Raw genomic sequence first — 16,954 nt, 5'->3', positions numbered from 1 at the left:
GGATGTTTCAGCTCTCGTACCAGTGATAGGAGGCCCCCAGAGGGCTTCACTAAGGGAAAGGAATTGCTCCGGTCTGGAAGAAAGAGTGCAAGCCTGTTGGTGGGCTCTTGTCCTGCTAGGAATGGGGGGACACCTCATTTTTCTGCAGGCTGGGGGTGAAGAACTGGAGGTCAGTGGGAAATAGTCACAAAATAAGGTACATTTACTCTGGACTCCTTCAAGGGCAGCTTATGTGCTGGGAGCTTGATCTGTTCCTGCTTTTCTCTCTACTCTCCTGTATTGCAAAACAGCTACAGCAAATCATGTAATTTCTCCACATGTCAGTCCTTCACGTCTAAGGTAGGAATATAGTATGGCCAGCATAAAAAGGGGTAACAGACATGAAGGTTAATGCGAGGTACTGTTATGTCAGCACCCCTAAAGCCATTAGAGGAAAATTAGGATGGGAGGTCGGATTAGACGAGGGTTCCCAAGTGGTCATGGCTCTTCCTGCACAGCTACAGGGACGGGAGAAATACAGCGAGAGCCCCGTGCCTCAGAGGAATTGCAGTGCTGGCCAGAGGCTCCAGGAAGGAGCCCAGCCCAGCCCAGCCCTGCCCTCTGGACTGAGAATGTTTCGCACCGGTTTTGATATTAATGAAGTAATTATTGTGCAAATGTATGCACCTGTGCCTTATTCTCAGCTTCTCTGCATTCCTTCTCCAAGCCTTGTGGTTCCCTCTGCCTTTACCTTCCTCTAGCAGGAGGGGACTTACGAGATAGGATCCTTTCCCTCAAGGACATTTCTCACTAGTAATGGGGATCACACCCACACATGCACATGCATAAAATCTAACCAGACAACCCAGAGTGAGATGTCTGATAGGCGGCACAAACCAAGTGATCTGGGCCTGAGGAGGGGAGGAGGGCAGGGGCAGCACCTGCGGAAGAAAGGGCCTTTAAGCCTTGAAGAGTGAGAATTCAGAGAGGAAAATGAGAGACACAGACCCAAGAAACAACTAGAACACAGAGTTCATAAAGAAGAGAGGTAAGACTAGAAATAAGTTAGAAGGGGGCCGGGCATGGTGGCTCACGCCTGTAATCCCAGCACTTTGGGAGGCCGAGGCAGGCGGATCACAAGGTCAGGAGATCGAGACTACCCTGGCTAACACGGTGAAACCCTGTCTCTACTAAAAATACAAAAAATTAGCCGGGTGTGGTGGCATGTGCCTGTAGTCCCAGCTACTCAGGAGGCTGAGGCAGGAGACTCACTTCAACCCAGGAGGCAGAAGTTGCAGGCAGCCAAGATAGCACCACTGCATTCCAGCCTGGGTGACAGAGTGAGACTGCGTCTCAAAAAGAAAAGAAAAGAAAAGAAAAATGTTAGAAGGGAGTGCTTCCATGATGGATTGAAGACTCCGGTTTTATGAGATTGATCATAAGGAGTCATTGCAAAATCTTAGCAAAGGGAAGTCACACAATTACAGCATGTTTGCTGAGGGACTGAGGAAGATGGAAAGCCATCACCTCCTCTACCCTCCATCAGGGGAGACTGTCAAATGAATAGAAGCTTTAAAATACATACTTCGTAGGAGACTAGGGCGAAAAGGGATTACGACTGTGGAAGGACGGCTAGTGTGTCTGAAGTTACTCTGTGGTGGGAGGCTGGTGTGGAGCCAACTGGGAGGAGGGAAAAGGGAGCTGGGGGAAACACCCGGGAGACTCAACCTCACAGACCCAAGGAGGCCACCTAGGGGAGGGAAGATGGGCCTGAAAGTGAAAGGCCAGACTTAAGTCCTAGCTCTGCCCTTTCCGGCAGGGAGGCCTCAGGCAAGTCCTGAAACCTGTGGGAGGCTTGACTTCCTCATTCCTAAGATGGCAGTCATGGTCCCTGTTTCAAAAGCTGCTGAGGTAAAAATAAATGAGGTCACATGCACGAAATCATTTGACAAATGCCAGGTTATCTGAGAAATAGTAGAAGTGGTGTTTTAATTATTTTTGACGTGTGGGTGGGGCGAGGGGATGAGGTGGGACATGCTTGCTGAGAACACTTGACATGCAGGGCAGCCCAGCCTTGGTCCATCTTGCATAAGGTTGCAAAGCTTCTTGGGATAGGGTGACTGGAAGGAGGGTGTGTGGGTCACAGCCCCTTCCACAGGGAGCTCTTCCCTCCCTTGTGAATAGGAGATAGGCGATACCAATGAAGCATTGACGCCAATGAAGCGGGAGAGAAGTGGAGAGCTAGGTGATAGTTGCTTGGTGGCAGGGAGGGCCTATTGAATGTGGTGCTTTGAGGAACCCCTTGTCGTCGTGCTCCACCCCTGAGAAAAATTTACTGCAGGTCTTGAAACCTTAACATTAGGGAGGTTGCAAAAATGACAAGCCAAGGCCAGGGGGCAATAATTTGGTGCCTCTAGGTGAGGATTTCTGGGCAACCTGGATAACATCTGGCCTCACAGCTTCTACCCCCACCCCCCCAAAAAAACGACTTTCTCTTTTTCTCTTCTTTTTCTTTTCTGTTTTTTTAATGGGGTCTCACTCCATCCCCCAGGCTACAGTGCCCTGGCACCATCATGGCTTACTGCAGCCTTGACCTCTTGGCATAAACCTACTTTCAAAAAAGGAGTTTGAGTTCAGCAGAGAACACAGGAAATGAAAATGATAAATGTATAGTGGGGTTCCAAAACAAAGACCGTTCCACATAGCTTGCCTGCCCTCAGATACTGAGTAACTGACATGGCATCCCCAAATTCTGGAGGATTCCACTGTGCGTGTGAAGCAGCAGATTTCTAACCAGTGACCCGGCTTTTGCCCCACATCAGCATCTCCTAAAAGGGGAAGCATCAGTTAGCAGGCACTTAGTTTAGGTAATTGTCCTTCAAAGCTGTCTGATTCTTCATGGGACATTGATGTGGAGATGCCTTTTAGATGGATAAAAATTCCTTTGAAGCCCAAAAGGATGACCTGAAGTTGTATCAGACTAGAGAGTCCAAAATTAGTGAATGATGCTGAAGTATAAAAATCCCAGCTCCAGGAGTTTAACTTTGTATACCATGAATATTCTCTAATATGAACAAAGTTCATAATTTGTATACCTATATGCATACTAGTATTATCTGTGTGCAAATGAAAGCTTTCTCTTACTTAGGAATAAACTACCTTTGGGAGGCTGAGGCAGGAGGATCACTTGAAGCCAGGAGTTCAGGACCAGCCCAGGCAACAAAGTGAGACCCCGTCTTCACAAAAAATTTAAAAATTAGCTGAGTGTGGTGGCTTGCACCTGCAGTCCCAGCTATTCAGGAGGCTGTGGCAGGAGGACTGCTTGACCCCAGGAGGTCGAGGCTACAGTGAGCTACAATGGCACCACTTCGCTCCAGGCTGGGTGACAGAGCAAGACCCTGTCTCTAAAAAAGAAAAGAATAACTACCATGCCTACCATACAATGGTTAATCAAGGATTGAAAGGGGCTGATGAACATTGAAATTACAAACTGAAAAATGTAAATTAAAAGCAATGCCAGAGGCCAAAGGATGTAAAAGGTAAACATGAAAGTAGATATTGAGGTTAATTAGATTTGACTGCTTCCAAGAAATCAGCACATGCCTCGTGATAACCGATAGCCTTAGACTGGAAATCTGTGTATTAGCAAAATTGCTCAAAGGCCTGGTTTGGCCCCTTTTTGAGTAAGGCAGTGGACAGATTACTGGTGGTCAGGAGACTCCATGGTAAACTGACTGCCTCTCAGTTCTGCCCTTAACTAGCTGGCAAATACTCCCCCAGCCCCGACCCGTTTGCCACCTCAACTGCCTTTGCATCTGTCAAATGGTGATAGTCATGCCTAACCTGCCTCCTAATGGAGAAAGTGAGAAAGAGATGCCTTGTTTTTACAAAACTAGCAAAAACTAGAAATCACTAGTAATCACGTAAGGCTGACAGAGCATTTTCAATCAAGGTCATTTGATTCTCACAATAAGATAGTGGGTAAAACCCTATCAGATGCTAGACTCCCTTTGTATAACAATATCTATATTCCCTGCTTACTGTTAGAAATGAAATTGACAGATACTACAACTTCAATACACACAAGAAGTTTTTTTAAAAAAGATAATTATCTTTAATAAAAGGAATGTCATTCAATACTTTATAACACGGTCATAAGTGTGGATTCAGGAATCCAACTCAGTTATTTTACTGCCAATGCCATGATTTTTTCAGAATCCTTGAAGATATATTTTTGAATTGAAGGAAATTAAAATTAATATTTAGGAATTTCTTAATGCTACCAAATTTTTTTCTTCTCAGAAAATAGAAAAATACTGCTTTAAAAAGAAAAAACCCTCAGTATTCTTTTCTATCAAGACTAGCCTTGCTGTATTGGTCAGCTTTACTGTGGTAATGAATAACCTCCAATTCTCTGTGGCTTACAGCAACATTTGCTATTCACTCATGTTACTGAAAGCTGTGGGTTGGCTGAAGCACTGCTCCAGACTGTGGCTCAGCTCCAAGCTGTAAATCAGCTGCTAGCTCCATGTGTCCTTTTCCTTCTGGGATCCAGGCTGAAGGATCATAGGATGTGCTATTCCCACAGCAGAATGTGAAAGCGCCAGAGAGGTGGCGACAACTTATGATGCCTCTTAAAAACTTCTGCTTGAATGATCTGCACATGGTCACATGGCAAAGGTCAGAGACATGCAATCCTCTTAGAGGGAAGGGGAGGTGCACAACTGCAAAGCACACAGCAATCTACCACAGCTGACCTCAGATTCATTTTGGTGCTACAAGCAATCCTGCTAATAGACCTGAGTTGGCACATAGAAAAACTTGCTTGCCATCTTTCCTGAGATCAGGGGTTGCAAATTCAACCACTAATGGGAAATGGTAAGAACCATGGTTAAGAGGCCATACTTCATTTGAAGGAGTAGCCACTGTCATCCCCAGTAAGGAGTACAATGTGCAGATGAAAGTCTTCAAATCTCTCAGGAGAAGTCAGAAAATCTTATGTTTAAAGGAAGAAATGAGGCTGGGCACAGTGGCTCACACCTGTAATCCCAGCACTTTGGGAGGCTGAGGCTTGAGGTCAGGAGTTTGAGACCAGCCTGGCCAACATGGTGAAACACCATCTGTACTAAAAATACAAAAATTAGCCAGGCCTGGTGGTGCATGCCTGTAATCCCAGCTACTCAGAAGGCTGAGACACGAGAATCACTTGAACCTGGGAGGTGGAGAGTGCAGTGAGCTGAGAACATGCCACTGCACACCAGCCTGGGCAACAGAGTGAAACTCTGTCTCAAAAAATAATAATAATAATAATAAATAAAAAAGAAGAAATTACGTTCAGTAAAAGTGGAACTTGAGGAGAAATGCATGAAAACAAACGAAAAAGGTCCTTTATACTAACAAAAGGAATAATCTAGGTAGTATAACAGTTTCAAATCTTTGTGTGCAAAATAGCACATCAAATATGAAAAAAAAAAACAGTTTTAGGTAAAACCTTCTGATTTTACAATTTTTGCAACTATTTTCACTAAAAAACAACAACAACAAATTTGGACCACAACTTAAAAAGTTTTTATCCTCTTCTTTAGGGAAACACTTGAGATATGGCACACTGGGCAGTGGCATAGCTGTCTTAAGGAGGGAATTAACAGACTTTTTTCTCATGTGTTTTCATGACTCAGACAGTCAGTGCTCACCTGGCCCAGAGCCCCTGGACTCCATTAATTGACTCAGGACTCAGTCCTGGGCTCACTCATGGCCTCTAGTTTTTCTTTCCTGGGCTTGGCTCTCTGAGCTATGCCATCTCCCAAGAGAAGCCTTTCAGGCTGATTGACTTAAAAATTAGAGCTCAGATGGCAAAAGAAGAGGGAAATAATAGGGAAAGAGATTGCCCTCATTTGCCTCTTTAAATTTTAATATGCAGTGTGATTTGTTAACATGGAGGAGGTCCCGAGGTACTGAGGGGCATCAATAATTCAGCAGAGGCTGTCAGGCTGCAAATAGCCCCACGGTGCCCAGCTGAGGCTCCTGGTTGTGACATGGGCTACTCTTTTGAGCTCTAAGAGAGTCAGGTTTCTGTTACCCAGCCCATTTCAGACCCGTCTTTCCTCTGCTCGCAATTCCTAACAGAACTGGAAACCACGTAGGGAATGTAGGGGCTAGCAGTCCACAATGCTCAGCTGATTACAGGTTAAACACCAAAGTTCCTGGAGGAAAATGGTGCTCAGGAGCTGCTGCCTCGGTAGGACCTTGAGTGTTAGTGCTTCCTCCCTGTCAGGTGCACCTGATGCCCAGGATATAGTAAAGGATCGTTCCCTTCCACCACCATCCCCAAACAAATGTTACTACTTTCTGTTTGCCACATCTTGTTTCTGTCCTTCAAAAACAAACTCAAAATTCACCTGAACTTATTTATTTACTTTCCCAGATGATGCTGCCCTCAACGCTCAGCTGATTACAGGCTAAACACTAAAGTTCCCAGAGGAAAACAGTGGACTCGGGAGCTGCTGCCTCAGTAGGATCTTGAGTGTTAGTGCTTCCTACCTATCAGATGTACCTAATGCCCAGGATTTAATAAAGGATCGTTCCCATTCCACCACCATCCCCAAACAAATGTCACTTCTTTCTGTTTGCCAGATCTTGTTTCTGTCCTTCTTCACAACCAAACTCAAAACTCTCTGAACCTTACTCTCCCGGATGCTGCTGCCCTCAGCTATGGGCAGAGGAGCACGGTGGTGGAGCCTGACTAAAATTTGGTCAAGGAAAGACTCTGTTACCACTCTCCTCTTTCAAGGTAGGCTTCGACTTTTGGACTTCTGTGTCCATTCTTGCATCATCCAGTTTCGGCAAGAATTCTGTCCAGTTGGTTTGGCCAGAATCTCCCACCCTCAGTATCTGATCATCCTCAATATCTGACCAAATTCTTCACCACTCCTATCATCCCCAGGTTATATCTGATTACCATGGCTTTCCTGCCCCTAACAAGAATCCTGTTGGGACAGTTTAGCAAAGTATCACCCTACCCTCTTAGTCATTCTCCATCTACTGACAGCCTCAACCCCCTTGGCTCTAAATTCCCCCTTTTTCTTATGTTCCGAGTTGAACCCAATCTGTCTCCCCTACTGCTAAATCCCACTGTGGTAGTCCCTACACCTGTCATGTTTGTCTTGAGTAAAATCTGCCTTACTGTCTTAACAAATGTCACGAACATGTTTTCCTTTAACAACAGGATCCAGATAAGATACTGGAAATCTTAGACCTTGAATCACATATATCCATACCTCCTCCCTCCAAGGTTTATGGCCTTGGGCAAGGTTCTGGTCATTTTTCTTATCTTTAAAACAGGGATAAAAAAAAATCTACCTCATTTAAGGATCAAATAAGAGAGCACCTGTAAATGTATTAAGATTATTATTATTAAAGCTTTCTGAATTGATTTCCAGTTCTGTCCTCTCTACTTAGCTGTTGATATTTTAGGCCAGATGCCCCGTTCGTAGGACTGTGCATCCTGATGCCACAGCACCAATGCTATGTTACTGTCTTTAGCCATGAGGAATAGAAATAGATGAAATTAATATCAACCAAATAGTACTAGGGGTTGCCTTGAGCCTTTGTCCTAGGAAAGTGGGTGATATCCAGACTCACAGTGTCAACACACTCAGCTTTCTTTGGAAGATCTGCCGAAGAATCCATGTCAGCACCAAAAGGAAGATGGCAGCAGGCAGATAGCAGTCATTTCCCATCGCCACTGCTGGGCACAGGCAGAGCTTTGGACCTACAGAGCTTCTTCACATAGCAGCACAGGCCAAATAACTGGGAGAGAGGAAGAGAGGAGCAAAGTTAACGCAGTGGGTTCTGCTTAATGTACCACATCGACTGGGACAGATTTCATAAAACATTAGCAGTTGAAGCTGTTAGCCAGCAGTGGGCCTGGGAAATGCCGTTCAATATATTTTTCCATTTCTAAGTGAAAGAGAGAGCTGAGAAAACAATACTGTGATGAGGAAAGGTTTGCTCCTGACAAAGGGCATGTTTTCTCTCCAGTGCTGTTCAGCCATTCACTTGGGAACAGAAAATAGAAGCAGAGCTGGAGATGAGGATGGAGTGGGCGGAAGAAGCACTTGTCCCTTAGAGCAAGGTGAAAATTACAGTGAGTCTATCGTTTGGATAATTTTCTCTTCTTTATTGTAATTTCCTTTGTCTAATGTAGGGCTTCAGTAAAGTATGAAGTCCCCATGTCAGCTTGATAAGTGGTGATTTGAAGACTAAAGGGATGGAGAAATATTGGAAAGTTTTATTTCCCCCCATTCACATGTTCACTGGCTCCTGGCTGAGGAAGCAGACGCTTGTCCTCAAGTGCAGGATATGCGGGTAGTGAATGGCTGGGAGATAGCTGATGGTCAATTGCAGAGTGTCAGTTAGAACTCTCAGGAAAGACTAAAATAAGTCCTGGTCTTTGCTAGCATGTATCATGGGAATGTAATAAAAAAGAATAAGAGGTTGGGAGGAGGAAAGGGGCGGGCAGATGAGCTGATGCTTAAGTTATACATTCATAGTTATATAAAGAAAACAAAAATATGAAAGATAAGTATAATTTGAATACACAATGATTTTCTACTTTAAATATAGTGACCGTTTCTTCTTCCTGGAAAGTTTTCTCTATTCAGAACTATCTCCACTCACCTGTCACAGTGCTTACAATTGCGGTGGATGTTTTTTAGTTTACAAAGAACTTCCACTTGGAACAATGCTACACATTGTTTTCAATTCACAACAAATATGAGTGATGGGAAACGCAGGCACTAATCTGCCAAAGCTGTCCAACGTGTCCATCTCCTCCCCACTGCTTCATTTGTTTTGGCCATCTCTTTCCCAGGCCAGTACAAGAGCCTCCTTGCCAGCCTCCCTGCCTCTCACTGTGCCCTCTTTTATCCTCTTCACAGAAATGTCAAAGTGATCTTTACTAAAGGCTAGTCCACATCTCACTCCCGTGCTTCAAACTTCAAAGGTATCCTAGTGTCCTCAGGAAAAAGGCCAAACAGAATGAAGGCACTGCAGTAGTCCTCGCCTACCTTTCCAGATTCATAACACACCACCATCATCACCCCTATTCGATGAACTCTCTCTTGCCTCCAAGCCTCTGTTCCTGCAGCTCCCTCTGACCAACGGACCCTTCTTATTCCCCTATCTCACCTGGACAACTCCTATAAAACCTCATGGTCTGGATGTGGGGTTCCATGGGGTTTCATGGGATTCCGGGCAAACCTCCATCACAGTATATTCCATTCTGTATGGTCATTGTAATGGCTGTTTAATTGTCCATATCTCCCATTAGACTGTATATTCCTTGAATATTGTGTTCATTTGTCTCTATAACATCTAGACATGACATAAAGTGGGTTCAAGGTAAAGAATTTTTGCTTGAATAAATTTGATAAGGAAACTAATCACTTTGATAAGATAACTAATCATCAAAGGAGTGTTGGGCTTACCCAAGGTCACTTAAGCTATTTATGACTCAGCTCAGGCTGGCATCTGCAGCATTTCTAGTTAAGACATTAGCTTTCTCTTCCTAACTAAGACACAAAAGCCTAGTTATGAAGTTTGTCTGTATAACAAAAGATAAAGGAGTTACTAGAGATGTGATGAGTTGAAAGAAAATATTTGCAATATATGTATATATATATCAGGCAAAGGACTAAGAGCCATACTATCTAAAGAGCACCTGTAAGTCAATAACAAAGATCACCAACCTTGCATAAAAAGAAGGAAAGATAAACATCCAATTTGTAAATAGGGAAATAAACACTAAAATGATCCCCAACTTCAGCAGCAAAGTAATAATAATTTTTTACCCATTAACTTACTAAAAATTAGAAAGACTGATAAAATCCAGAGCTGGTGAAGATAAGGGAAAATGGCCTTTATTTTTTACACTGGTGATAGAACTGTAAACTGAAAAACCTTCTCATGTGTGTGTGAAAGCCATAGCCATTTTCATTACTCATCACATTTTAAAAATACGCCTTCTCCAATCCCCAGTATGTTAGTTTCTGTGACTGCTATAACAAATGATTACCAATTTGGTGGCTTAAAACAATACAAGTATATTGTGTTATAGTTCTGTAGTTCAGAAGAATGAAATGAGTCTTCTTGAGCTAAAATCAAGGTGTTGGCAGGGTTATGTTCCTTTCTGGAGTCTCTAGGGGAGAACCTGTTTCCTTGTCCTTTCTAGCATCTACAGGCTGCACACATTTTTTGGCTCATGGCCCCTTCTTCCATCTTCAAAGCCAGCAACACCAGGCCTAGTCCTTCTCACTGTTCCATCTCCCTGGTTCTGTCTTTTCATTCCTTTTTCTACCTTTAAGGATGCTTATGATTCCATTGGGCCCACTTGGATAATCCAGGATAGTTTCCCTATTGTAAGGTCAGCTAAATAGGAGACTCCATTCCATCTGCAATGTTAATTTCCCTTTGCCGTGCAACCTACCATACTCACAGGTCCCAGGGATTAGGATGTAAACATTTTGGGGGAGCGGCATTTGTCTACCTATTACACCCAGCAATTCCAGCTGTGGGAATATATTCTACAGAAATAGACACACGTACCCAAAAATGTATGTCCAAATATTTTTTATTGCAGTAGTGTTCCCAATAGAAAATGAAAAGAAAGAAAAAAGAAAAGAAATTTTGAAATTATTCATTAAAAGTGGAATAATTACATAATCCTGTGTGAGTGTTAATTTTGTGTATCAACATGAATAGGTCAAAGGGTGTCCAGATATTTGGTCAAACATTATTCTGAGTGTTTCTGTGAGGCTATTACTGGATGAGATTCAAATTTACATTGGTAGAAGTAGTAAAACCAATTGTTTCCCATAATGTCAGTGGGCCTCATTCAATCAGTCGAAGGTCTGAATAGAGCAAAGCGTCTGACCCTCTCCTGAGTAAGAGAATTTTTCCTGCAGGATAGCCTTCAAACTGGGACATAAGCTTTCTTCCTGCCTTCAAACTCAAATGGAAACATGGGCTCTTCCTGGTCCCAAGCCTGCTGACCTTCATACTGGAACTACACCCATTGGCTCTCCTACCATTGGGTTTCTAGCTTGCAACTCACTCTGCAGCTCTTGGGACTTGCCAGTCTCCATAACTGCTAAGTCATTTCCTTAGAGTAAATCTCTTTATATATATCCTATTGGTCCTGTGTCTCTGAAGAATCGTGAATAATACATCCTATTTCTTTAATAGATGCAGCCATAAGAAACAAGAAGGCAAAGCTTTCTTTTTTCTTTTTTTTTGAGACGGAGTCTGCTTTGTCGCCCAGGCTGGAGTGCAGTGGCGTGATCTCGGCTCACTGCAAGCTCTGCTTGTTTCATGTAGAATATACAAAAATTAACGTAGAAGGACCTTCATGGGATAGAGCTATATGAAAAGGGAAAATGTACAGTATGATCAGTTTTGTATAAAATTAAAAGGGACACGTAAATATATACTCATCTATATATATAAGTGTAGAAAAGGGACTCAAAGTTGCATATTGAACTTATAATTGATTATCTTGGAGGCTGAGAGGACAGGGCTTGATGTTGAAAGGGTTTTTCACGTATACTTTAATTGTTTGGATCTCTTTCAATGAGAAAGTATATATGTGATGCAGTTTGGATCTGTGTCCCCACCCAAATCTCATGTTAAATTGTAATCCCCAATGTTGGAGTTGGGGCCTCCAGTATCATGGGGGCGGATCCTTCTTGAATGATTTGGCACCATCTCCTTGGTGCTATTCTTGCGATAGTGAGTTCTCATGAGATCTGGTTGTTTAAAAGTCTGTAGCACCTCCCTCTCTCTTGTTCCTGCTCCTGCTATGTAAGACATTATCTGCTCCCCCTTCACCTTCTGCCATGATTGTAAGTTTCCTGAGGCCTCCCTAGAAGCTGAGCAGATGGCAGAATCATGCTTCCTGTACAGTCTGCAGAAACATGAGCCAGTTAAACTTCCTTTCTTTATAAATTACCCAATCTCAGGTATTTCTTTATGGCAATGTGAGAATGAACTAACACAATATGAATTATTTGTATAATTTTTAAAAAACTAAAGTAATAAAAAAACTCAAATAAAATATCTATTCATCTGTGTACAGGGGAATTTTTCTAATTAACTAAATTTAAAAGAAACTGGTTTCAAATTTAGTTAATTTTCTAATTAACTAAATTTAAAAGAAACATTCAAAGCATGTCAACATATTAATTTATAATAAGAAAGGTTCCTTTCTATTGACTGGAATATCCATGTCCACTCTCAAGGGAATATTGTTGTAATAAAAAATATGTAAGAAACCAAACTGCTGGGCGCGGTGGCTCAAGCCTGTAATCCCAGCACTTTGGGAGGCCGAGACGGGCGGATCACAAGGTCAGGAGATCGAGACCATCCTGGCTAACATGGTGAAACCCCGTCTCTACTAAAAAATACAAAAAACTAGCCGGGCGAGGTGGCAGGTGCCTGTAGTCCCATCTACTCGGGAGGCTGAGGCAGGAGAATGGCGTAAACCCAGGAGGCGAAGCTTGCAGTGAGCCGAGATCTGGCCACTGCACTCCAGCCTGGGCGACAGAGCAAGACTCTGTCTCAAAAAAAAAAAAAAAAAAAAAGAAAAAGAAAAAAGAAACCAAACTGGTGAACAGAAGGGGCTTGTTAAGTATGAAATCAGAGCACAGGATGTCAGCTGTCCTTGAGGGAAGTTTTATTGTAGCTAAGGTTTTAACTCCAATGATTTATCCAATTGACCCAAACACTTGGGACCCTAGAAACAGCCTCTCATTCTGATAATAGCTGCCTCTCTCTGCCCTGAAGAGTCACTTGAGAATCACTGTGAACTCTCACTCTCCCACTGTCATTTTGTCACTCTACATTAGATCCACCTTTCCTATTTGCACAAAGCACTGTACCATGCCCATTCTCTTCTTTAACAGATTCTATCAGATCATCTTCTATCTTTTCTGCTGATTTTAGTTTCCTAGCAGTGTACAGAAGATCAGTTGCGCCCCCTGAGTAAGCACCAGTATACATAGACTAGTAGGGTAACCTCAAAGGCATCTTCTGCTAAACAACTAAGTCCACTCATGGTTGGACTTTTCCTTAAGCCTTCCTAACCTTGTCCATAAATCTATGACGTTCAACTTGCGTTGGGAAACTGAACTCCTATTGACTATACTGAATTATCTTCCTGACTGAGTGACTTTGGGTAATGCAATAACTTTTTGCTCTGTCTGTTTCTTTTTATCTACAATAAGGAGGTCAGTGCAGTAAGATAGGAATAACACTCCATTTCTGCCACTTCACAGGACTATTGAGAGATTAAAACAAGGAAACATTTATCCATTCAGTAAACGTCTGCTGAGGTCCTTTACTCTGCCCAGCTCCATGGTTCTAAGAATACAAAAATGAATAAGACATAGTCTTTCATGCCTGTGTCATGAATAATTCAGCCTTACAGGAAAGATATACAAACAATCGCAACACAAAATAATAAATGCTAACATAGGGTGTTCTTCTGGAGGAGGGATTAAGAAAAGTTTGGGGAGTCAACTCTTGAGCAGAATCTTGGAAAAGGGCAGAGAAGAGGACAAGGTGGAGAAAGGTATTGAAGACCAAAGGAACAGCATGTGAAAAGGCGTGGATACAGGGAGAGGATTGCCAGAGTTTAATTGGATGTAGAATGTGGTGGATTAAAGATAGTCTTAAATTCTTTGACACTTCCCCCCAAGAGCTGGGTTTGTATTATTCCTCTTTAAGTCTAGATGGGCTCTGTGACTACATGACCAATAGAATACAGCAGAAGTAACGCTGTGCCAGTTTTCAGACCCAGGCCTTAAGAGACCTATATATTCCACTTTCTGTCTCTTGAAACACTTATTCTTGGAACCTAGCCACCATGCTGTGAGAAAGCCCAAAGAGCCTCATGAAGAGGCCCCAGTGAAGAGGAGCTGAGATCCCCTGGCCAAATGCCCTGGGTGAACCCCCCACTGACAACTAGCACCATCTTGCCAGCTATGTGAGTGAGCTTCTTGAAAATGGGTCCTCAGTCATGTGGAGTAAAAATGAGGGTTGTCCAAACGATACATTCATGAACAAAATAAATGGTGGTTGTTGTTTTTTAAGTCACTAAGTTTTGCCTCAATAATAAGCAGTAAATAGATAACTGAAACATGAAGATAAGAAAGAGGAGAGGGGCTGGGAGCAGTGCTCATGCCTGGAATCCCAGCACTTTGGGAAGCTGGGGAGGGAAACTGGCTTGAGCTCAGGAGTTCGAAGCTCCAGTGAGCTGATTGCACCACCACACTCCAGCCTGGATGACAGAGTGAGACCCTGTCTCTAAAAAAATAAAAAAATAAAAAATAAATAAATAGAAGAGAGAATCAAGGATGACCTCAAGTCTCCAGTTTTGATAATATGATGGAGCTTCTTTTCTGAAATATTTATATATGTTTCTAATTAACTACCTTGAAAAGAAACTGGTTTCAAAGCTGCAATGTCAACATATGAATTTATAATAAGAAAAGTTCCTTTTTAAAAATCTTTTCTGAAAGATTTATAGAAGTGAATGGAGGACAGGAAGGGATCATAGGGTAGTGATAATAAATTCAGTTTGGGACCTATGGAGGTTGAAGGGCAATTGGCTATCCTGGTATAGACAGATGGTGTAGTTGAACCTATAGATCTGAAGCTGGAGAAAGAGAGATTTACAAATAATTATTAGTGGAGGGAGAATGCATGATCATGAATATGAACATCTATGGAGAATATACACAGCAAGTGAGAAGAGGGCTGAAGGGAATAACCACAGCTAAGGGGTATGCAGAAGAAAAGTCTAAGATGAAGCCTAAAAAGAAGAGGGAGTAGGGAAGTGGGGCAGAGTTAACTCCTTCTGCTCCTATAAGCAGTGCTTCTAACCCCAAAGGAGAGGCTGCATGGAGCAACTCAGGTTCAATGCTTGACACTAGGCCTTGGCAAAGCCTCCATGTCAGGCAAGCCCTGGCTCTTTGTGCCCCGCTTTACTGCTTACAGAGCAAAATAAGCTCAGGCTAGAGCTGGGAGTGTTACAACCAGCCAGCCAACCACATGAAGTCTTTCACTCTTCTTTCTAGCTATTCAACCTTTGCTTACATGAGTGACAGGGCTTCTCTGTGTCCAGGAGCCTAGGGAGTCAGCCCTGACTGTGCTCTGGGAAAAAGACAATGAACCAAGAAGTGAATTGGTGTTCTGCCTCTGGGCTAAACATGAAAAGAAGCCTCTTTTCCATTTTGTGTGAAGCTTTTCTTCTCCAAGCTGCACACCTAAACAGATGGGAAAGCAATGGTTTGTTGATGCAGTGAAGCAGTAACTCTAGGAAAGAGTGGATGAATATTTCATGGGCACCAGTAGCAGTTAATAAATCATGAGGAGCAGCAGACGAGGAGGTCGTTCATTCCACCCTGGACAGTGGTTGCTCAGCTCTGCTCAAGTGGAACCTCCTTTTCTGGCATGTCCAATTTGTCCTGAGTACTGCAGGGAAGCTTGCATGCCATTTCTATGGGGCTTGGTTTCTCAATTCAGTGTGTACAGAGGAAGGCTACTCTTCTATTTTTTAGCTATGGCCAACTAGATGAGGAGATAATACAGGGAAATTCAGAAAAAATTAACTTAGGAATTAGCAGATTTGGCTTCTGGGTCCAGCTCTGCTGATGGCTATGTGGCATTGGACAATGTACTTAACTTCTCTGAATAATAGTTTCCTATCTCAAAAGTAAAGGAATGAATGTATTTGTTTTCCTGAAGTGTCCTATCTTACCATTCTGTGAATCAATGTATTCATAGAAAGGACAGTCAATGACTCATGATGTTTAGTCATCTTTTTCATAAGTAGTTATTGATAAAGTTTCTGTGCCGTGTGTTTTATTCCTAGGGAGCATTGACAACTCTTTTCCATGTCTAGGGACAAGGATGCACTTATGTCTAGTATTTAGGAAAGAAAAAAAGCAAAACAAAACATAGGTCTACTCAATAATTAGTTTTGGAACAAGCACAGACATAACAAGCACCATTTTGTCAGACTCAATATTTGGCATCTATTTATTTGTCTGTTCATAATTTAAAACTTTGTATCTAAAAGGAATTTTAGCTGATTATACTTGTAATGAAAATGGCAACAGTTGGTTACATAAACAGAAGTTTCAGCATTATCAAAATTATCAATTTTAATAGTAAAAATATACATCACCACTGAATGCTTACTCTGTGCTAAACACTATACTGGGCATTTATAAGCATTATTCTATTCCTCATTACTCACAAAATAGATATAATACACACTGATTAAAAAATGAGGGCTGGGCTCAGTGGCTCATGCCTATAATTCCAGTGCTTTGGGAGGCCCAAGCAGGAGGATTGCTTGAGGCCAGCAGTTCCAGACCATCCTGGGCAACATAGCAAGACCCTGTCTCTAAAGAATGGTGGCATGCACCTATAGTCCTAGCTACTTGGGAGGTGAGAGAATTGCTTGAGCCCAGGAGTTCAAGGCTGCAGTGATCTGTGACTGTGCCACTGCACTCCAGCCTGGGCAATAGGCTCTTTAAACCGGTTGTAACATCTTACTTGTTCCCTAATTTATGAAAGAAAGAAACACAATATTTGACGAGGTTCATTTTCTATTTTCTATTTGTATGACAGTCATGATTTTACCTTTTTTTTTTTTTTTTAAAGACAAAAATCCTTTAACCATCTATTATGCATAGATATTCAGAGAGAAAGAGAGAAACACAATGCAGGAAATAAGGTAAGACCAGGGCATCCTCACCAGCCTTTTCCAGCCCTCTCCTGTGATGCGGTAGGGGTGGCTTGTTGCTAATTAAGCCGATTGCCATCAGTGGCTTGGCCGCTCTGCTCTTTGGGCGGCCTTTTGTCTAATGCCTGCTCCTACGCTTCTCACTGCTGCAGCTGCTTCCCAGAA

The 16,954-nt window shown here is 42.6% G+C and overlaps 1 long non-coding RNA gene across 2 annotated transcripts in view; it reads left to right on the top strand.

Annotated features, from left to right (window-relative positions):
• The first annotated feature begins 857 nt into the window (after window positions 1-857).
• The window catches only part of LOC123572378 (uncharacterized), a 56,662-nt gene continuing 40,565 nt past the window's right edge, over window positions 858-16,954 (top strand). The window contains exon 1 of one of the 2 annotated variants that reach the window (XR_006696918.2): window positions 858-1,027. This is a non-coding gene — a long non-coding RNA (uncharacterized lncRNA). Of the gene's footprint in view, window positions 1,028-7,958; window positions 8,126-16,954 lie in introns of those variants that run through there. The other variant, XR_012430598.1, reaches the window with a different exon arrangement.

This window comes from Macaca fascicularis, chromosome 1 (assembly GCF_037993035.2).
Source record: "Macaca fascicularis isolate 582-1 chromosome 1, T2T-MFA8v1.1".
Classification (NCBI taxonomy): Eukaryota; Metazoa; Chordata; class Mammalia; order Primates; family Cercopithecidae; genus Macaca; species Macaca fascicularis.
Note: the sequence above shows the minus strand (reverse complement) of the source record. Positions and strands in the feature narration are given on the sequence as shown.